The sequence below is a fragment of the Halictus rubicundus genome, chromosome 13, assembly GCF_050948215.1.
Source record: "Halictus rubicundus isolate RS-2024b chromosome 13, iyHalRubi1_principal, whole genome shotgun sequence".
Classification (NCBI taxonomy): Eukaryota; Metazoa; Arthropoda; class Insecta; order Hymenoptera; family Halictidae; genus Halictus; species Halictus rubicundus.
Window position 1 is genome coordinate 11,288,255 of NC_135161.1, and position 21,979 is coordinate 11,310,233.

The 21,979-nt window shown below is 44.5% G+C and overlaps 1 protein-coding gene and 1 long non-coding RNA gene across 7 annotated transcripts in view; both read right to left on the reverse strand.

Moving 5' to 3' along the window:
• The window catches only part of LOC143360566 (uncharacterized), a 93,917-nt gene extending 76,994 nt beyond the window's left edge, over window positions 1–16,923 (reverse strand). For both annotated transcript variants that reach the window (XR_013083304.1, XR_013083303.1), the window contains exon 1: window positions 16,809–16,923. This is a non-coding gene — a long non-coding RNA (uncharacterized LOC143360566). The remainder of the gene's footprint in view (window positions 1–16,808) is intronic.
• LOC143360551 (uncharacterized) overlaps window positions 1–21,979 on the reverse strand; it is a 407,529-nt gene that overhangs the window by 259,765 nt on the left and 125,785 nt on the right. The gene's annotated exons all lie outside the window — the stretch shown is intronic.

The following is a 21,979-nucleotide window of genomic DNA, read 5'->3' on the forward strand; positions in this document are numbered from 1 at the left end:
GTAAAACGGCTCTCCGCTCCGCTCGGCTCCGCTCCGCTCTGCTCCGCGCCGCTTTGCTCCGCTTTGACTATGGTTCCCGTTCGTTATACGAGATTTAGTTTATGAATTACGCGAGCGAGCGAGCGCGCGCGCGGCCCGATACAGCCCGGGACGCGGCCAGATCGGTTAACAAGATTAATAACGGAGTATCCATTCCGGTTCAAGCACTAATACCCGTAATGTGTAATTAATGTCGAATGCTATCTTTCAGCGGTATTACATCTACCGCGCTATCGATCAGCCGCTTTATTTTGTTAATGCAGTCGCCGCCGTGTTGTTTGAACGTCGCCGAAACGATCCGGAATAGATTCGAGAGAGTAACCAGATTAATTGCCCGCGGAATTTGTTATTAAGTTAGGCTATTACTGGCCGGACACGCCGCCCGAAATCGCTATTATTGCGATCGTTTTGGCGCTCGCGAGCATCACGCTCGGCCGACCGATTCGGTACGGTCGCGTTTTGCGAATTTCTGCTTGGATCTGTTACAACTTTTGTTAAGATTAATACTACTTGCGCGTGAGTGGGGGAATCTGTATTCTACAAGGGGTGTCATAATACATTATGACAATAAGAATGGGTAAAATATTAAAAAATATTGTTGTACTAGTCTCAATTGAATGGAGATGCTAAAAAAGGAAATACAGGGGTACCTCGATATTTGTCCAAAACGCGGGCCTAGCCAGCGACATATATCGACAAGGAGAGATACTATTCTTCAATCCGACCGAGGTCACTGGAGTTTTTTAGCCCCTCATAGAGTACACCCCGCGGAAGTGGGGGACTCTTATCGGCTAAGCATTTGGGACATATATAGAGTAAACACGGTTAATGTATATCCAGCTCCTGTATCCTGAAGTTAGTGCAAACAATTTTATTTCTTACTATTTTTACTTACTTGGTGGTATAAGTAATGTCGTTTTTTAGCACCTGATTAAGCGTATTGTCGCATTGATCTGTGATTAATTAATCTGTACTAAACGCGAAGTGAAAGAAAATTTTATACAAATATGAAGGAACGACCTTGCTTGTGGGTACCGCTAACATTTCAAATTAAATTTCCTTCTGTGCAGTTAATCATTCATTGTCTGCGGGACAAAAAAGAAGATAAAGGGAGGGACCAGTCTAACCTCCCCTGGAAATTGATTAACCAATGACCGCCGCCCTCGTTCAATTGTGATACGCGAACGATCCCGAAAGGTCGTCTAACAAAGTTAGCAAGGCTGTCGAGGTCTCAGACGAGGAGGCAGTTAGCGCATCGCCGCCGAAAGACGAGTTTCCATCGGACTATATTGTCCCCGGTGCTGGTTACACGGGGAAACGAATGAAGTGGACAGGCGAACGGGGGTGAACCGATCCAATTATACCCCCTACAATAGGATTAGCTATCCCCGATCCAACCTCCGGCAACAAAAACCCGGTAATCGTGTGGAGCTGCTTGGAAGCTCGGGCAGCACAGGCGTCTTATCATCCTGTCCGCTGGGTGTCATTATGTCCTTGATCTCCTATCAGGACATTAAGCCAGTGATCGATCTCACGGGAGGGGAACGAATCAGGTAGTCCTTCACTTTTCTCTAGTCTTCTCTAGATCCGCTTCGAGAGGTCATTTTGGAAATTTTTTCAAAGAGATCGGACGACTGTACTGTATCGAGGTTTTGCGTAGATATTTTCCAGTATTTGGACCGTACGATAGAATTTTTTCAAGTCAAAATACTGAAAATTGTAAGAGTTATAGTTATTTGTAGAGGGGGTATATATAGGGGGTCCTCTGGTCTACAGCGTCATTTCGTAGATTCGGGAATTTTTTGAAAGAAATCAAATCGCTGTTTTGTATCGAAGTTTTGCATACATATTTCCCATTATTTGGACCATACGATAGAATTTTTTCAAGTCGAAATACTCATAATTGTAGGAGTTATAGTTATTTGTAGAGGGGATATATATAGGGGGTCCTCTGGTCTAGAGCCTCATTTCGTAAATAGGTTGGGGAATTTTTTGAAAGAAATCAAATCGCTGTTATGCGTCGAGGTTTTGCATACATATTTCCCATTATTTGGCCCATGCGATAGAATTTTTTCAAGTCGAAAAACTCAAAATTCTAGGAGTTATAGTTATTTCTAGAGGGGGTATATAAGGGGGTCTTCTGCTCCACAGCGTCATTTCGTAGATTTGGGAATTTTTTAAAAGAAATCAAGTCGCCGTCTTGTATCGAGGTTTAGCACACATATTCCGTATCATTTAAACCACATTACAGAATTTTTTCAAGACAAAACACTGAAAATTGTAGGAGTTATAGTTCCTCAAAGAGGAATTTTAATTCTCCAATAACCCGTCAAAATTCCCGAAGAGCTCGCCGACAGTCCCCAGTTTACGGTATCGGAATGCATTATTTATAAACGAGCGAATCTTGTCGACAAAAGCGACTCCCCCCCCCCCCCCCCCCGAGAAACAGATATTCCCAGGATCGTGGTGTAGGCGATCCCCGGAACTGAATTTTTCAGATAGGGCGAGGAAGAGGATCCTGCGAAATCGAGGGAGCGCGGGGGCGGACTTTAATCTTCGCTCGTGAACGACAGGAAACCTCAATCCCTTTTCGTGCCCTTCAATCCTGTAGCTTGTCACAGGGCGTCCGCGTGATTCGTGAACACGTTCGAAGGGGCCAAAAGAAGCCACTCCGACAGATGTTCCGCTCCTCGAGAGGAGCCACTCGAGAAGAACTGGTAGCCATTTTAATGCCGGCGCTCCCTCGCCGCGCCGCCGAGGAAAACGAACCGTCAAAATAATCGTCCGGTATAATGCGATCCCCGGGACGATCAAACCGCATACATAATCGGCCAACGATCCTCCTCCGGTCTCTCGGTGGACCGAGGCGATCATTTAAATCGAGCGCTACTAGGAAATTGAATTAAGCTCGCGTCGTCGTTCTTCGGGTTTTATCGGTAGACTTCTTATTACCGATAAACGGTTTACGATATTCCCCGTCGAGTCATCATAACTCCACTGTGGGAATCCGACGGTTGTAATGCTCGGATTCTGGATGCTCGTATTGTTATCTTCTCCGAACGAGGAAACGTTGCCGGACGTATCAGAGGTCAATGGTTCAATGCTCATCTATCGTCCATTTCAGACGAGTATGCTGTTTTTGAATTGTGGAGATTTGTACTTGTCTTTAGGCAATTGTTTTAGTTATTTTTGTGGGATTGTATTAGGCCTCTTGGAAAGCACCAATTTCCATACTAACCATGACTGGTTTTATAGTTTTTATTATTATTTTTATAGATTTTTAGAAAATATACCAGTAAAGTAAGAAGTCGTCATTTTAGAAATTTTTCTACAGAAATCAAATCACAGTTTCCTATCGCGGTTTTGCGTATGTATTTTCCAGTATTTGGACCATACAGTAGAATTTTTTCAAGTGAAAATACTCAAAATTGCAGGAGTTATAGTTATTTTTAGAGGGAGTATATAAAGGGGTCTTCTGGTCAAGAGGGGTATTTTGCAGATTTAGAAATTTTTGTACAGAAATAAAATCACTATTTTGTATCGAGGTTTTGTGCAGATATTTTCCATTATGTGGACCAGACGATAGAATTTGTTCAAGTCAAAATGCTCAAAATCGCAGGAGTTATAGTTATTTTTAGAGGGAGTATATAAAGGGGTCTTCTGGTCAAGAGGGGTATTTTGCAGATTTAGAAATTTTTGTACAGAAATAAAATCACTATTTTGTATCGAGGTTTTGTGCAGATATTTTCCATTATGTGGACCACGTAGTAGAATTTTTTCGAGTCAAAATACTCAAAATTGTAGGAGCTATAGTTCCTTGAATAGAGGCATGTGACTAGTCTAGACGCACTTAGCTAGTCTCGAGCGTCGTTTCGTAGGTTCGGAAATTGTTTGTAGGTTTGCAGCTTAACATACTCACTTTCCCCAGTGCCATTGGTCTCGTTAAAAAAACAATTCTCCGTGCCACGGCGCACGTGATCGAATCTGGAGCAAGCGGCATCCAGCAAGAATCGCCAGGTTTCCATTATTCATGTACAAATTCAATACTCTCGAATTTGAACATGCGGGGACCACTTGTCGAAAGCGCTCGGCGCCGAAAGAGATAATCAGCGCTCGAAGTATCCCAGGAAAAAGACGGAGAGTTACATCGAGAAAGAAGAAGAGGAAGAAGAAGAGAGGGAAAGAGAAAACAAAGGAGAGCCAGCAGAAAACTGCGTGCGAGGACTGCTATTGGTAGGTAGCCGAATCACCGGTGCCCGTAGACCTGTTATTAAGGTCAATGGGCTTAAAATGTTTCAACCGTCACGGTCTTGACAGCAGACACGGCCACTCTCGGATATCGCATCGCGCAAATATCCACCTTTCGGCCGACTGCTCTTCTTCTCGGCACCTTTTTCTCCTCTCGCCGGTTCTGCTCCGTTCACCTGCATCTTTCGAAGCCGGGAGAACACGTCTCTTGTTCTTCCGCCAAACGGCGTTCATCGATCTCCGAGGCCTCTCCACGGTAATTGCACGTAATCACACCCGTGGCCATTATGAGAGCCGGCAGTCGGCAGATGCGCATCTTTTTTTTTTTCCTCCTACCGGTGAGCACTTCCTCGCCAACTGCCTCCCTCCCCCACCCCTCCCATCCTCGTCACTGTTTTTCGCTCTGGCTGACAGTGTTCATCGATACTACCTCGGGCGGTGTCGGAGATTCGACCAGACATGATTTTTAATGTGTTCATCTCAGGAAACCGCACTCTCCATTGTTGCGCTTCGCTCGCAGCAATGTATCCTCTTCCGAGAATCGATTTTTAATGGCAACCTGTTTATTCGGTGAAACGTAAAGAATTATTTACGCATTTATAGTGCAGATTGTTCGGGACATTTCTCCGAGTAAGACGAGTACAAACACGACGGGGTTTGGAGCCCATTTGTTTGCGCAATTGACGATTTAGTGGGACCTCTGTTATCCGAACCGGTGACATTTAATCCGTACATCTCGAAAAATCGAAATACACTGTTTTCTTCGCTCGGAGACATCGAGATTCATTCGGGAAACTAATCCTGCTGACGCTGGCTTCAGTTTGTTTATTTATTTAGTAAAATGTAAAGAATTATTTGTGTGTTGTCGTCGTAAAGTATTCGTGAACTTTTTCTGAGTAAAATGAGTACAAACATGGCATAGTTCGGAGCATATATAGTTTGTGCTATGGACGATTTTGTAGATTGAACATAGCCTGTATAAGGCAAAGGTAACATCCCTCGATATTATATTGTGTTTTATAGAACTTTAACTGAATTTAGTTTTCCAATGATTTGTTTCGACTTGCACCATTTTTGCTAACTGAATTTTACCACGTTTTGTCCACACAGGAAAAAATATAGAATACGCTTTATCGCACGGCGAACAAACCTAATTTAGAAGCATTCTGTACTTTCCGCCACAAAAGCTTGTGCGAAAAGAATTTCCGCGATACGAGGGCATGATCGCGAAATTCCAGCCAGCACGAATTTAGCATATCGCAATGAACAGAAATATTCGAAGTTCGCGGGATTTCGTGCGGTCGAAACGCGGGATAAACATCGCGTTTCTTAAACTTTCTTTTCGACCAGTTCGCGAACTCCATCTGAAAACTTGAAGAACACATTCCACAAGATTCCCAGTTCCCAGGAAGTGTTGCGATAAAGAGAAACCCCCGGTTCGAATCTTCGGGACAAGATTATTTCCTCGTGCTATTAGACAGTTATTAATGACCGATGGAGCGGGTCGATGCAATCTGGAGTAATTAAACCGAGAGAAAAACGTATTTATGCGGGCACGTTGCTGCTAATGGCCAGTGGGAAAGTTGATGCGACCTGACATAATTAAATTAAGCACAAAGAATATTTCCCGGTGCTGTGATGAGGCTGCTAATAACCTTCGAGAGGCTGGGTGCAATCTGAAACCATTTAATTGGAGAAAGAAACAGTATTTCTTTCTACAGGATAATTAAACTAAAAATATGTTTTGATCGCTTTACGCGGTTGTTAAGGGCTCGATAATTGAATTCGATTTTACGTTATCTGTACAATTAGAAAAATTGTAAAAACTGTAAAAACTTTCCAATAATTCGATTAATATTTTGATAAAGTGCACCCTTTTTTCCTGCTACAAGAAATCTGTAAAAGAAAATTTTCCCTTAATTTTAGCAATATTTTTATAAGTTTAAATTTTACAAAGTATCGTGCTGTATAAAATACTTTGAGCTGTCCACTTATTTTTGACACTTTTATCATACTTTAAATGCTAAGAATTGTGCAAGTTATTTTTGATACTTCATGAAAATATTAACAAAATCAATTTAAATTTAAAATTCTTTTACAATCTAGGAGACTCGTTGTCACAGTAAAAAATTTTAATTTTGCACAAAGATCCGCAGTCATTAATACAGTCGCCAGTAACCACCGACAAGTCAGATTCACCGTGCCCTAATTAAACGAAAAACCAAAGAGCCACACAGCTCGTCGAACGAAGGATCATCCTCGCGCAAAATAGGACCACGTCGATTGTTCGAAGACACTCGATCATTACAACCGTCGCATTCCCCGGTCGGCAATTTCGCGTTGTCGCGGTGCCCATGAAATTGTTTACGAAGGGTCGCCCGTGGAAAGAAAAAATGTAAAAAAAAAAGCCCAGGTCGAACAAGGTGCGCGACGTAATTTCAGGGCCGGGCTCATTAGCATATCTTATTATTAGTTGGGAAGTTTCACTTATTGGGCGGCGTCGTAAAAAGTTTTTTGCCGCGGATCGTTTGCGCGCGTTCGCGGCACGCACGCAGCCACGCACGCACGCGTGAGCACACACGCGTTTTCTGCACGCACGAGCCGAGCCGAGCCGAGCGGATCGGATCGGAGCGTGTACTAGAGCCCGCGCGGTTTTTGGACTCGGTTCACCTGCCCCTGGGCCCCCGGTCGAATCGATAACGGCGGCAGCGTGCTCGCCGTCGTTAATGGTGTCGAACAACGCGTGAGCCATGTTCGTGCCACAGTACGGGCCGACCACCCATCGGAGCACCGTAATAATCCGAGCAGATAATAATTAATCTGCCGGCGAGACAGTTACCGGTGCCGGGACAGCCTATAGCTGCGAGATAGACACCGATTCCCTCTCAATCGTAATAATCCGCGGCGAGTTAATTGCCGGCGAGAGATCCTCGTCGTCTTCGCTTTGCTTCACGGCGGAACCATCCGTCGAAATCACCGGAAACCAATCTTTCAATAGCTTTCTACTACGGTATTCCCTCTGGGCTCCGACAGCAGGAGTCACCAGATTAAGTCATCTACCCCTCCCCTCCTCTCACTGTTTCCCTCGTCCCCCTCTCTGCCTTCCCCTTCCCCGGCGCTGTTCCCCCACGCTTCCGCCGCGGACCTATCACGTGACGCGTTTCCTCTCTGTCCTGCACGCCGAGTAACCAATATTAATTCCCCCCACTCTACTTTCCCCTTCCACGGCGCTGTTCCCCCACGCTTCCGCCGCGGACCTATCACGGGACGCGTTTCCTCTCTGACCTGCACGTTGAGTCACCAATATTAAGTCCCCCCACTCTACTTTCCCCTTCCACGGCGCTGTTCCCCCACGCTTCCGCCGCGGACCTATCACGTGACGCGTTTCCTCTCTGACCTACACGTTGAGTCGCCAATATTAAGTCCCCCCACTCTACCTTCCCCTTCCACGGCGCCGTTCCCCCACGCTTCCGCTGCGGCCCTATCACGTGACGCGTTTCCTCTCTGTCCTACACGTTGAGTCGCCAATATTAAGTCTCCCCACTCTACTTTCCCCTTCCACGGTGCTGTTCCCCCACGCTTCCGCCCGGTCACGTGACTAATCCCGGTGCAAGCAGAGAGAACCCTTTTTCCCCTCAATTCGAGTCAATTCCCCTGATCTGGCGACTATTATTCGAGAATTTATGTGCCTTTGACCAGTTCGGATAATCGAGGTTCCACTATATCGTGGATTATACGAGCAAACCTGGTTCAACTAGTGTCGTGTTGGGTATCGTTTTAATCGGGAAAATGTAGCGGATACGTTGGCGAAAGTGTCGTAATGAAATAATTAACACCGAGGCGGTTTTGCCACGTGAAAGGAACCGTGGCTGTACGCGACGCAAGCGACACTTCGGTGCCGATTTTTTCGCACGTGTGTCGAACAAATTCGCAAAACGATGGAAACAACAAGCGAGCAATCTTTCATCTCCGTGTAACGCTTTATTTAATCGTTGCGCAGCTCCCCGAGCGTTTCCGTGTCGGCGCCTCTTGGAAAGCCGAGGGAGCAGAGCAGCGTTTCCCATCCGGGCTCAATTAAGTTATTAGAACGCGTTTCCCAGTTGTTGCGAGAGATTATGCGGCGGCGTTTCCCCGGTTCTGTTCGACCGGCTCGAGAGGAGAATTCTCGTCGAATGGGCTCGTTTGCGTGGCCATTACCTTTTCCTCGCGCACTCGGGACTCCGCGCCGTCCACTTTCGTTTACGGCGAGTCGCTCGTTTTCCCGAAGCCGGCTCGTAAAACTCCCGTAACGGCGGAATTAAGCAACAACAACAACAAAAAAGAAAAGAACAACAAAAAATTCGACAAATTGCTATATCGCGGATAATCGTCGGAGACACGTCCCCCAGGCAGGTGCGTGGCCATTTTTTTTTCTTCTTCTTCTGCCCCTCTCTCGGTTGATTAGTATTCGTCCCTTCGCGAATGATCGGGGAAGCTCGCGCGGAAACGAGAGGAGAGATAAAACGATCTTTCCCAGCGAAAGACAAAAGAAAAAAAAAAGAAAAAGACTGCCGCGCCCCTGTGATCGAGAAACGACGGACCCGACGTCGATGAGCCGCCACCTATGCACTGTAATTAATTTACAATGTGAAGATATACCGCGCGCCGTAACGAGATATAAAATTACCATATTACATTGTATCCTGTTGGCCGGCCAAGACTCGCCGCCGGTAAATGAAACTGCCTTCGAACCCGATGCGTGCCCGTGCGAGCTTAACTCGCGAATTAACATTTTTACGGCGCATGCGCCGCGGCGCGCTCTCGAAAAATGAAAGAACGAAGAACGTCGGTGAGTTCTGGCTTGTTAAACCGCGTCAATTGTCTGGAAACCGACGCCGAACCACTTTCGCTCGAACCGAACCGAACCGAACCGAACCGATCGGCAAGCGAATCGTTGCCTGTTTCGCGTTCTTCGGGGTCGTTGAATCCTTCTCAGCCGCGGAACACGGTCTTGCGAAACTGAAACTAATTTTTATCACACTTTTCGAACACGGCTCTCCAAACCTCTGCGCTTTCCACTCGCAGCTGCAGTCCCCTATTCACTTGCAGAATAAATTATATTCTATACCTTACAGATAACGGAGACCGTGCTAAAATTATGTTAAACCCTTCAGATTTGAAATATTGCATCACGCGGTTAAAAAGAAGGTTACAAAAGAGAATATAAAAATATTACCAGTTTTGTATTTTTAAGTTTTTTTTTTATACCATTAGGAAAGAACTTCTTTGCACGGTTTTGTACACTATGAGGAACACACGAGTGGGCTTAGCTTTACCTCGAAGGAATTTTTAACTCCGCACATCTGAGCACACGCATAACTTTTCAACCGCTGATCTCCTACAATTGAAATTTGGATTTTCGGCATCTTCTCGCCAAAAGCTGCAGGATTACGTTAAAAAATGTTGAAAATCTCTGGTTTCCCGAGGCAAAGTTTAACCTGTGAGTGTATTTCAAGACGACGTTCCAGTTGATTAGTCATGAAAATATCCGCGTCTAACTGCAACGTTGCAGCGGTTAAGAAAGATCGGGAGAATGTTACCGATACCCGGTTTCGCTCGCTATTGATTATTGTCTCAACCGTACAGGAGAATTGCAGGGTGCAGCCGAGGGTTATTACAACGGCCGTGGCAGATGCATGTCCGTATTTCGCTACTTTCAGTCGCCTTAATTGGTAAGAAGTAGATTGATACCAGTTTCGCGACGAGAAGAAAGCGACAAAAACATTTAATTGGCGGCCTGTAAGTACAGCGGGGAACCTTGAGAGTAGCAAGAAAACATAGCTGGGAAATACATGCAAATAGCGGGGGATTCGTGTAATTCGTTAATTGGTGACCAATCAACCGTATGAGAGACTATTTCTTGCGATCGATGCAATAAAACTTGGTTACCTAAGTAAATTAAATCCATGCTGGTTTTCTTCTACCGTTCCGCAGTTCGGCTCGCTTGTTTCAGGCGCGCATTCCGCTCGACAGACTGCATCAGACATGGTTCGCTTGCACTTTATCCATTTCTCGAATGCGGTTAATGTTGACAAATTTTGGGAACACGACGATGCTTAAAATCGCTCCCCTTTACACAGGCGTAACTTTTGAACTGGTGATCTACTAGAATTGAAACTTGGATTTTCAGCATTCTCTCGCCAAAATCTGCAGGATTGCGTTAAGAAGGGTTAGAAATTTCTGGTTTCCCGAAGTAAAGTTTAACCCAAACTCGTAAAATCCCGGAGAAAAATGTATAACTGCTACAATCTGGATTTCGCTCGATGTGAGAGCAAGGTTTAAAGATTGCAAATAGTATAACGAGTGAAATATACACATCGCGAAGTAAACCTTCAGCGTCAGGATCGAAATCGATCCACCGCAAGCCTCGCGACTGTTAAATCGCTCGAGAAGCGGTTAATAACGCAAGTCGCGTTGCGAAGGTCTCGGGGCATGCCGGTCCGACAACTTGGTAATTAAAATAGCGCCGTGCTCGCCCGGTGAAGTTTCGTATTTACACGAGCAGGGTTCGGAAAGGGCCTGGAAATCGAGTTAGGCGATTCCCGTCGACGTCGACGCGACCCGCGACGCGTGGTAAACGGCGACGGGGAAAACTTTTCGGGTCGGAAAGCTCGCCAAGAAACCTCTCCACCCCTAGGCCACGGGGCTATTCCGAGGAGAAACCGTAGCCTCGTCTTGGCCAGGGTCGCGGGCATTACCGACCATGGCGAAGTCCACTTTTCGCACCCTTGCCGTTCCCGCGTATAATTGGCCCATTTAGCACCCGCTTTATCCTGTTTTCCTTTCGGTTACATGCGAAACGATCCGCGGACCGCTCGGCAATTCTGTTCATTATCGGGGTTTCTTAATTGTTTCGTACCGTATCCCCTCCCAGCGCGGTTTTCCCTAACGAAGAAGAACGTTAGGCGAACCCACGCTGTCTCCAGAAGTTTCCCTGCGGCCGGAGACGCTTGCAAATTTCCAGATTTTTCTGCTAGCTGCACTTTTCATCCAGGAGCTTGTAGGACACGGGAAGAAATGAACAAAGCCGAGTTTGTTGAACCACGTCGAATTTCACCCGGAAACAGCGAAGCGCGCGAGAAGACATTCCGGGCTTCATAAAATTTTAACAAGCCATAATCGCCCGCGGACCCCCCGATCATTAAACGGAACCCCGAAGAGACGAATTCGAAAGAACACGTTCCGTTAAAATTGATAAACCCAATTAAATCGAATTCTGCCCGACTCGAAAAGGTGCTAATTGCAGGCTGCACGCGATAATCGCTCCATCAAAGGCAACAAGCATCTGCTCGTCGGGGTCTCTTCCGTCGGCAATTCCCGACGAAGCACAACCAACGAGAGAGAAAGAGAGAGAGAGAGAGAGAGAGAGAGAGAGAGAGAGAGAGAGCCGGGGCAGCGTTAAAGCGTAATCGGTTACCTCTCCGAGGAAGTCAAACAAGTGTAAATCTTATCGCGTTCGCTCCAATTTCCGAGTAATTGCCACGAGGTAAATTATCGTCCCGATCGACGAGAAAGGGGAAAAAAGGAGTCGCGCGTGTCCGCCGGCTGCGAAATATTTCGAGGATGTCGCACGATCGTTTCCTCCCGATCCCGGGAGCCGGGAGTATCTCTCGGATTCACGGGAGCTTTCTCTCTCTCTCTCTCTCTCCGTTAGGGTTTCTCGATCGATCCCGGCCGCGACTATAAAACGACCACGAATTCGCGTGCGAGTTTCGTTTAACGGGCGGCGTCCCGGCGTCCCGGCGTCCTGACAGGACCTTGGACGTTGATCGTCCGCCGGCAAAACCAGTTTCCGGTTCTACTGGTTCCCCTGTGTCGTCGACTCTCTCGGTTTACGATGATACGCGAACGATGAAAGTGTACCTGCGCGCCGGTACCCCGGCTGCCCATCGATTATCGATTGTTCGCGATAGGCTTTTTGGAAAATTACGAAAAAATTTGGGAAAATTGCTTCAACCGTGCACTTCAAGCCTACGAAGTTCAAATGTTCAGGAAAAATTATACCGATTGCGTATTTGCTATTATTTGGGGAAATTTGCTACCATCAACACGAAAATTATACCTGTCTTGCAGGAGCCATAACTTCGTAGGAAATGATCATGTTGGCACGGTTAAAAAGTCGTTCGAAAGCGTGGTATCTCTACTTTCAGATGCGTCTTCGAGAGCGTAGATATATTGCTTTTCCGAAAAGTTATAATAATATTTATATGACAGTGTTTTCTAGACTACTTCGATCTTTCGATTTTCCATCCCGCAGAAGCGCACCGGGTTCTCTTGAAATTTGGACGCGATGGGGCTTTTGGAAAATTCCGAAAAAATTTGGGAAAATTGCTTCAACCGTGCACTTTAAACCTGCAAAGTTCAAATTTTTAGGCGAAGTTATACAGATTACGAAATTCTTATTATTTTGTGAAAGTTGCTTCTATGAACACGAAAATTGGACCTATCTTGCAGGAGCCATAACTTCGTAGGAAATGATCATGTTGGCACGGTTAAAAAGTCGTTCGAAAGCGTGGAATCTCTACTTTCGGATGCCTCTTGAAGATCGTAGATACATTGCTTTCGCAAAAAATTATACCGATATTTATGCCACATTGTTTCGCTGTCCAGGAATAGTGGACGACGAAGAAGTAGTAATCGCTATAAAATAAATCGTAAGGGGTTAATAAATTCGAAAAATGTACGTAGCAGTGGTTCAGGAAACGAAGCAGATCAGCTCCGCCGTCTGGTTCATGAATCAAGATATCGTTCCTCGAAATTATGTAATGGAGGGCAGGCGCAGCGGCGCAAAGTATCTCTATTAATAACGCTGCTTGTTCCTATTAATTCGCCGAGAGCACGGAACGGCCCGGTCCCCTTTCAGGGAAGGCTAGAAACTCATCAATTTCCAAATGCAATGAATCCGATTTGCATTCCATTTCCATTTCGAAGCGCAGACGACGACGTCAGGTCGTTAGCTCGGTTGAAAACCGCGAGAGGAGAGGAATCCTTCCGAATCGCGTCGAGAGATGGACGGAAAATTACTCGTGCAAGCATTTAACCGTGCAATTTTCGAGATCCCCGGTCGGCTCGCCAATTCGCCGCGGCGGCGAGCATTCGAAATTACTTATGACTCCGAGAGGTTCGCGCCGCTCACGTTCTTATCGCAAATCGACCGAGTCCGATCCCCGGGTCTATCGACGGTATCGATCTACGCATCCCTCTCGACGTATCGATGCTATCCACACCGAGATTTGAATATCGAGCCTGACGCTGCACCGACAGGATCGACCAGTTCTTCTTCTTCTTCTTCTTCTTCTTCTTCTTCTTCCACGCGGCTTTTTTTCGTCGATCGAACAGCATTACCATAATCACTGGTAGCCTAATAAAGCGACGGGGAATCTCAACGGACCGGGCTCGATCGAGGGGCCGAATTTCGTGCCGATAGTGAAAGTCGAAATATGGAAACACAGGATTTTTGGGAGAGTATTTCATGACTTTTTCTCGTTGGTGCAATTTAAAACGGTATTTAAAAATATTAGAGGAATTTTAAAATATGTTAGTTTCGACCTATCGGTAATTTTTGGAAGCCTGTGACTGAGAAATTTGAGCCATTAAATTTTAATTTAATTTGAATTTAAAATTTTTAAGCTTCCTTATGGTGCAGCCAAATTATTGAAAAATCTGTTACTAGGCTACCAGGTAGGTGAAGGGTTGAGAAAGAAAATAAATAGTTTCTTGCAATCGAGGTAGAAAATAAAAATTTCAACTGTAAGGAACACAAATCAAATATATATATTTCCTGTTTGAGTAATTCGGACGAGCCGAGAACAGTGCGGCAACGTTCATAAATTATTTGACCGGGTTCCGTACTTATGACAATGAGATCCGCAGTTATGACAGAACAAAAATGGAGAAAATTAGCAGAATAGGATCTCCCGGTTAGGAAATGAAATTCTTCGACGATTCACGAAATTGTTGAGAATTCGGTCTCGGTGGAAATTTATTAGGATCCGGCCGTGAGGATCGCATGACGCAACGCGAAGCATGAGATTCTCTTTGGCATAATTAAACGGTATTTCTGTGCTTCGGGCGGCGGGTACAGGCCGGCGTGTTCGAGGCAGAATCCATTTCCCTATTCGTCTTCCTCTTTTTACGGATTCCTGTAATCGCGTTCTAATGGAACAGAGGAAACCGAGAATCGAGCTCTTTCATAGCTGAAACGCAACGGGCGTCACAGTCTACGAATTCCGAGGTCGTCGGATCATCGTTAAAGCTTAATTCGAGCGTTGAGCTGCTTTACTGACGTGAACGTTTAACTCGCGGCCGCAGATTCAATCTGCGCCGAGGAATTTAATCTCCGCGTTAACATTCATTTATCAGCGGTGTGCATCGGCCGTTCTACAATCTATTTATTCGAAACGCTCGGAACAGGTGTACTAATTCACTCTTCAACAAAAATTAACGACCAGAGCGCGCCCTGGACAGCCCGACGTTTCTAGCTCCGCGATAAATCTATCCGGAGGCATGTAGAAAAATTACGAAATTCAATTCGGAACGGATTTTCCACGAAACCAGACATTTATTCAATCGTTTCCCGCGGGAACCATCTTCTTATAGTGCTTGGTTCGGTGTTCGAGGCGAAAAGCTAACTTTGTGCGAATTTATTCGACATGTGGCTTCGTTAAGCCTGAATACATGTAATTTGTACGATAAAATATTGCATAGATTGACTCGCTAAATGTAAACTAATGTAACCTACATTTTTGAAATTTTTATGGTACAGATTTATTGAATCTAAATAAATGCTATTTTGTATAACTCTTTTTACACAATCAAATCCGGTCAGTTTAACTGCTCGATATGTTTATTAATATTACGAAAGGAAACCGGTTTTGATATGCACGAGGGAAGAGATTAATACAATTAAAAAGAAAAAATAATACAATAAATTCAAAAAGAGATGGCGAATGGAACGAATAGAAAAATAAGTAATAAAGTAGACGTCAAAATATGTATGGAATGAGTACACAAACAGTTTGTACAATAGGTTCAAAAAAGATGGTAAATAGAATAAATAGAAAAATAGTAAACGGAATAAACACAAAAATAGTGGATAGACTAAACCAAAAATAAATGATATATTAAAAGAAAGAAGACAGCCAAGAAAATAGTTGATAGAGTGAATACATAAATAGTTACTATTAGAACGAATACAAAAATAATGAATGGAACAACTGGAGGAGTCGGTGGATGTAATGGAAAAATAATGATGAAAATAAATATAACAGCTGGCGAGGAAGCAGTAAACAGAATAGATCTGCAAAAGGTGAGAAGAATAATGTCACTGGGACGCGAAAAAATGCAACAATGGTTCAGTAGGCTACTCCAGCGGTGTGTTTAGGTCCCGTATCACGCACACACTCGACAAGTCTCGATTGTCCCTCTAAGGGCAGAAAGATACGTCGGCGTGTGAGGCAGGAATTCGTGGCTCGACATTACAGAACACGTTTGTAACCTACCCGGGCAGGTTTTCGACCGAACATTTGTAAGATAACCCGTCCGACAACATACCCAACGATCTCAGCGGCCTAATTCTCTTGCCACTTTTCCCTCTCTTCCCCTCTCCAACTCCCTCTCTCACTCTCTCTCTCTCTCTCTCTCTCCCTCTCTCACTCCCGCTTCGGCGATCGCTCTCTTTCGCTCACTCTCGTTTAGAGGAAGAGAGACCCGGGGTGATCGCGTGCTTCTAATAGAGCTATACGATCAAGTCTCTCTCGAGCCCTTTTCACCTCCGCGAGTACGACACACACGTGACCCAGAATGCGAATTCAGAGATTCTAACTGGCGCCATTAAAGTCCAATTCGCCAATTTCGCGAGGTTCCCGCGTCGATCGCGCCTCGCTGTTCGTGATAAATTCAATTTTCTGCTCCGACACGGCTGAATGGGCTCATTTCTCCACCGTGGAACCCTGTAATCGCCTACTAAAAATTTCTAGATCGCTCCTAGATCATTCCTAGATTATTCCCCGGTCGTTCAGTATCCCCTCAAATTTAATATCTAATTATACGCTCTGCCACTGCAGGCCCTGCTAATTGACCTTACTCGGGCGTTGTACATCGATTTTAATCAAATTTGCAGGGGATGTAATTTTTTCTAGAGGGAGGAAACATCTCTCTAGAATAAATATTAATGCCGTAACTAAAATATTATTACCACAACTACTCATAATATTTCTACCGACTATAATATGCTAGGATACTAGAAACTTTGGGATTAGTAAATGCTTCAAAAGAAGAATTAAAGTTGAAAAATGTAATGCAAAATAAATTTTTAAAAATCAAGCAACCTGGTGCCAGGTGAATAAATCCTTCAAAACGATTGAAGACAAATTATTTGAAGCATCTTTTACAAAAATAATACTCCCCTTCCGAAAAAGCAGAAAACAAATTTCCCTAAATGGAGCCTGGTAATCACTAGCTATACACTCGGAAGATCATACTTAGTCGTCCCCAAAGAAGAAGATGGCCTTCAGCGTCCTGTTGCAAAGCAAAACTGATTGCGAGCAGCATCGCTGTGCACACGAAACGGTGATACATTACGCGAGTACGCTCGCCATAGTTACAAGCAAACTAACGCGACCGGCGTGCACAACACACACGTACACAAGCACGGAGAGTATACCGGGGAAATCATGCGCAGTTTTCCGGCGTCGAGGACAATATGCAACGACTGTGTTTTGGTCCATAAAACATTGTCCGAGACAACATTGTAGTCCATTTGCATATTATTTCCATACCGTTTATCCGACCGGCAAAACTCAACGGGTACAGGGGGACGAAGAAACCTCGGCAAACACATAGAAGCACGCTGGCCTAAGCGCCCTGGCGTTCTACGATTCTACTCTAGATTCGAGACGACTTGGCGAGCGCGCGACTATACGGCGATCCTTGAGGCGGCTCGAGGAAGACAATCGTTCATTATATTTTCACGGCGACGCCGTGGCTCGTACGTTGACTCTCCGCGAGGACTTCAGCTCGGTGCATGCTTCTCTAAACAAGTTATAAATATCGAAAGAGACGTGTGCTCCGTTTCTCTCTCCCTCTCGAGCGTCTACGACTCGCATCAGCGTCTTGCGCTCGCGACATTGTGCAGGTTTCCGCGCCACTATGACTACATCGGAACGCTATCTGAACCAACTATTATCTCTTTGAGTACAGTCGCTCGCAAAAGTCCGCGATATTTCTTCGCTTGGCCAAGCTCGGAAAGTACAGAAGTGTATCTCGTTAGGATCACCAGTGCCGCCAGATCTAGACTCGTTCCCCCACTCTAACTTCCCCCTCCACCGCGATAGTCCTCACTCTTCCGCCCCGGTCACGTGACGCGTTCAGTCTCCGTCGGGCATGCGCAGTCGCCGGATCCAGATTCGTTCCCCCACTCTAATTTCCCCTTCCACCGCGCTAGTTCCCACTCTTCCGCCCCGGTCACGTGACGCGTTCAGTCTCCGTCGGGCATGCGCAGTCGCCGGATCCAGACTCGTTCCCCCACTCTAACTTCCCCCTCCACCGCGCTAGCCCCCCACGTCTACTTCTGCATAGTCCGGTACTGGCAGAGAGAGGGTAGCTTTTACCCCTCGATTCGTGCTCCCTCCCCTCATCTGATACTGAGACAGTAGTTTGCACTGTGTACTAAATCTACTGAGCTCTGAAAATGACTGAGAATCACAGAATTGAGAATTTATTTCTATTGCAAAGGGTTTCTTCTAAATATTTTCTTTATAATTTCAATTATTTTAGGGGTTTATATGTCGAAAATTATTTAACTATTTAATTTTGCAAATAATCCGTCTGATTCGACGTAGAATCGAACGTCGGAGTTAATAATAACGACTTTGAACAAACTACGGGCGTTGGAAATGTGTTTGATCTGTTCGTATCTAAACAAGATATCTCCAGTTTGAGGCTATCTATTAGTTATTGACACGCTGAACTTGAGAGCCATCAATCATTACGCGGCACGTGAGACGTTCGAATCACTTACGGATTCAAAAGCAAAATATATATACCGATTAGATTATCAATTTCAAAGCATTTTGTTCTTTATGATAATCGCTGCAATGCGAGAAGCGTGTAAATCAAGTATGATTTATCGTGCAAATTAATGGCTTCTTGGACTTTACGAGCGGCTATTAAATTGAATCGAGAGTTACGCTGAATCGCGTGACACGTTGTTTACGGTGCTTTTTTCTCTAATACAATTAGATGACACGTGAAATTGTAATTTGAGACATTACTTGCGGATTTTTACCCGTTGCTAAACAATTCTCGGATTACTCTTCTTCAACAATTGAGTTAAAGGTGTAAAGACACTTATTATGCTAACAATTTTCAGTTTGGAAAAATTCTTTTAAGACACTATAATATTAAATCTCGATTCCCCAAAGGTCCACAGACTACAGTTTAATAATTACTGGTATAAATAATAACATTTAAGTTTTCTATATTAAATATTCTCGCATGCTACTGTATGTATTTCTCATAATAAAATGAAACAACTGAAATATAAATTAAAAAAAAATTACCTACACTCTGAAATGACTTCCTCCGAAGTCCCAAGTTGTCCACGAATATTTATTGCATTAGTCATAGTAAAATTAGATGGCAAATCAAATTTCGAAAAATTACCTGTGAACACTTGTTTATCCTCTCGAGTCCCAGGAGTCCATGAACCACAGTTTAATATAAACAATTCGTTCGAGTTAACTAATGCAATTTTCTTGTATGATATATTTATTGCATCACGACCGATAGAACTAAATAGCAAAATGTTGGCTTGGAAAAATCACCTGTGCACACTTGCAAATTATCTCGAAAGCTCCAGGAGCCCCTGATCTATAGTTTAACAATTGTTCAGCGTAATTTTTCACGAACTCCAATTTCCACTGGCGGGCAGTTTGCCCGAGCGCGAATAAATAATAAGCCTACACCGGCCAATGAACATGTTACGTTGTTAAGTGAATGTACCAATCAACTACTCCACAGTGCACGGTAACAGCAATTGTCTTTCGCGTATTCAGATAGCAGTACTGTTTATCTACGGCTATAACTTACCTCTGCTTCAACACCAACAACGATAATAACACCTATAGCCGGCACAGACACGGTTACAGAGCTGTTAATTCTTGATCGTGCTCGAAGCAAATCTAAGTAAGCGCACGGACAACATTGTAAATTCACTGTTCAGCCGGTTAAGGTATTTGACAACCAAAGCCACGCCGATAAATAATTCAATCGGACAATTGATTTCATAGTGAATCCCCTGTGCAGTCAAACAATGGACATGCCTTGAACGAGTCAGTGTCAGATCGTGAATTACTGCGACGGTAGATGCGTGGTCTCTAACAATTAAAGACTTTCATTGTGTTTAAATAATATTCCAATCACATTGATCATCAGGACTTCGACGTGTCCTAGACCTGTGCCGGAGTCATTTCTGACCCGCGCCGATATTTCTGTTTTCTTTCGATATAAGGCGATGCCTCGGGACCGGCTTTCGTCTTATTTCGGATGAGGGAAAATAATCTTCACTGCTACGGGTCAATATTAAAAAATAAAATATAAATATGAGAATTTATTTAGGAATAATCGACAGAATTTCTGACACAAGCTGTAGCAAAGTTATTGACAATGCCTTCTTATGGAAATGGGGAAATTAAATAATAATTTGCAGAATACTGGTTTCAACCGCCCTGCAGCTTAAGTGTCCATTCACAGGCCACCCATATATTTCATAACGGAGAAGAAAATGTATTTTTAATTTAATTCTAGATCAAAATTGACGCAATTGCTGATCTCTGAAGTGTTCATAATAATATATTTCGTGCGACAATATTGTTTAAATTGTTTAAAAAGACACTCTCCAATAAAAGATATATACACAGTGATTTCTCTGTATATGTCGCCAAGGCCTGAATGATAAAAGTCGCGGAATTATCCCCACTACCGTATACCCCGAGAGATCATAACACGGCTCGGGTATGTCTCCTGGACGATATATGACATCGGCAGGGCCTGTGTTGTTGACATATATCGAGAATTCACTGTATGCAGTATTTCTTTTACTCAAACAACTTTTTGATCAGGTTAGGTGGGTGTGTATTGGGGCAACGGTTAGCGTCTCTGGATAATGAGGAGGACCGGCACCTTTATCGCGGAGAATGGCAAAGATAGCGGTTTGGCGCGGCCTTATGGAAAGCGTGGAATAATGCGTATCGCTTCGCACCATGACCTGAATTCGGTCTGTGGGCCGAGGGAAACGAACGACACGAGGGCCACGATTGGGACCTTCGATCCAATGTCATCTGGTGGGAGGGAGCCCAGTTTCACTGACAATCGGAGAGCTCTGTCTCGGTTTTAGCGGCGCATAAATCGGCCGAGATCACTGTCATTCGCGCCGATCAAGTTTCTCGCCACTCTCGGGTTTCCGTTCGCGTGTTTTCGGCCCTAGATAACCATATCCGGCCACGGGCCTGGTAATAATAAATTTATTTATTTATGGCAAAGACACTAGAGTTAGAGTGTCGTGTAACACACACGGCTATCAACCATCCCACAAGTCAATTCAAGCGATATTATTATTATGCCCCGCGTCAGGGGCGTCCTCAATCGCCCATGGCTCGTTCAATTTTGACTTTTCGCGGGTCAAAAAATTCCTGCGTGTTACCGAAAGAGTGCCAAAACTGTCCCAGGAAGTCCCATAACGAAAGCTCTCATAGTTTCCCAGTAAAAAAATCCCGAACACTGGCCTGAACCCTCGAGTGGAATTTTTGTAGATAAAGGAGACTATTTTGGGATGTGTTGAAAATAATGATCACCATCGCGGATGATCGTGCAACGATCGTATCCCTCAATCGTATCAGGAATGGTTTTCGCGATCCCGGCACCGCGCGCAGCTGTCCGATCATCGTTTCATCTCCCACGAAACTCATAATCTTCGGGCTCGAGTCGATTTCCCTTGTCGCGGAAGTAGAAAGAGCACGGTTATCCCGCCGCGGTTCCCTTGTGCCGAGGTTTCGAAAGGTTTCGAACCGACTTCCTGCTTCGGATCGAGGCTGACGATCGGTAATGATCCTGTCTTACAACGCGGATACGGGCCTTATGGTTTTTAGATCGTGCGATGTTGCCTGGCATCGCGTCTTGCATCTGTTGGCTCGACTTTTAGGTGACGCGACACCGTGTGCGATCACTGGATTGCGGATTTGATTGCGGCAACAAATCAATATCAATTGATCAAATTCGATATAGAGAAAAGAGTGGATACCGTTGTAATTTACTAAAATTATTAGGAAACAAAAATTAACACGAAAGGAGCTAAGGGATGTTGATTCAGACACAATTTTACAGGAGCCAAATAGGGGACCCAATTACTGTGCGGGTCCCAATTATTGTGCCTAGAATTAAAAAAATATATATATTTATGTGCTTTGTATTTTTATATTTTATATGTAGAGCATAGTGAATATTAAAAAGGAGATATTAAATTTTGTCCATGAGCCGCATAGGGGACCCGATTACTGTGGGGGTCCCAATTATTGTGCCTGTAATTTAAAGTAAAATATATATATGTGCTTTATATTATCATATTTTATATTTAAAGCATAGTGAATATTAAAAA